The 1,221-nt window shown below is 36.6% G+C and overlaps 1 pseudogene; it reads left to right on the top strand.

Annotated features, from left to right (window-relative positions):
- The first annotated feature begins 494 nt into the window (after positions 1-494).
- LOC100427583 (putative ribosome biogenesis protein RLP24 pseudogene) lies at positions 495-986 on the top strand (annotated as a pseudogene).
- Positions 987-1,221: the final 235 nt, after the last annotated feature.

Genomic DNA, 1,221 nt, shown 5'->3' with positions numbered 1-1,221 from the left:
ATGTATCCTTCACATTCCTAGAATAGCCTTTGTTAGTGCAAATGGATTAGTGAAAGTTTAGTAAACGTATTCCTAAATATTAGAGAGCCTACTTTATAATAAGCAGCTACAAAGTGGAATGCACTTTTTCTTCTCTCTCATTTTGTTTTAATTCAGTCCATTCAGAATATCAGGCAGCCAAAGAGCAAGTAGGGATCCTGTTTGTTCCAAGCATTGTCCGAGATGCTTAAGGCCCATGGGTGACTCACTTCCACAGAGTTCTGCCCTGAGGAAACTGGCAATCCAACCAGATAGAGAGACCTGAAACTTCAGTAGACCCAAGACACCTGAAAATTATGAAGCATAGCTGTTTATTTCAAGGAAATTTGTTCAATTCCCATTTCATAGTTGTCAAGTAATATAAACTGTGCGTTTTAGAACCCTCTTTAAAAATAATAAGTTGACGTCCTCTCAAGCTTGGGTGTTTGGTCGGTGGGGACCCACGCGAGTTCAACATGCTTATCAAGAAGTGTTATTTCTGTTCGGGGCCCATCTACCCTGGTCACCGCATGATGTTCATCCGCAACGATTGCAAGCTGTTCAGATTTTGTATATCTAAATGTCATAAAAACTTTAAAAAGAAGCACAATCCTCCCGAAGTTGGTGGACCAAAGCATTTCGGAGAGCAGCTGATAAAGATCTTACAGTGGATAATTCATTTGAATTTGAAAAACGTAGAATTTGAAAAACCTATCAAATACCAGCAAAAGCTATAGCATAAATCTACGGATGCAATGAAGAGAGTTGAGATCAAACAGAAAAGCCAAGCTAAATTTATAATGAACAGATGGAAGAAAAATAAAGAGCTACAGAAAGTTTAGGATATCAAAGAAGTCAAGTAAAACATCCATCTTCTCCGAGCCCCTCTTACAGGCAAAAGGTAGTAGGTGGAAGAGAAAATGGTACAGAAGTTACAAGAGGATGTGGAGATGGAAAATGCTTCTTAAAAATCTCTGTAACCATTTCTTTTATATACATTTGAAAATGCCCTTTGGAGACTTGGAACTGCTGAATTTTTAGTTTATTTTTTATGTAAGTTCACTTAAATGAAAAGTGATTAAAATATATATCTGTCCTACATTGCCGTCTACAAAACATCAGATATTACGGATGTTAGATTGCACTTCAGTGTTAAATCTTCACTGATAGATGTATTTATGTAAATCATAAAAAATCTACTTC

The sequence above is a fragment of the Macaca mulatta genome, chromosome 8 (genome assembly GCF_049350105.2).
Source record: "Macaca mulatta isolate MMU2019108-1 chromosome 8, T2T-MMU8v2.0, whole genome shotgun sequence".
In the NCBI taxonomy this organism is placed as follows: Eukaryota; Metazoa; Chordata; class Mammalia; order Primates; family Cercopithecidae; genus Macaca; species Macaca mulatta.
The sequence above is the reverse complement of the archived record's forward strand: the minus strand, read 5'-3'. Positions and strand labels throughout refer to the sequence as shown.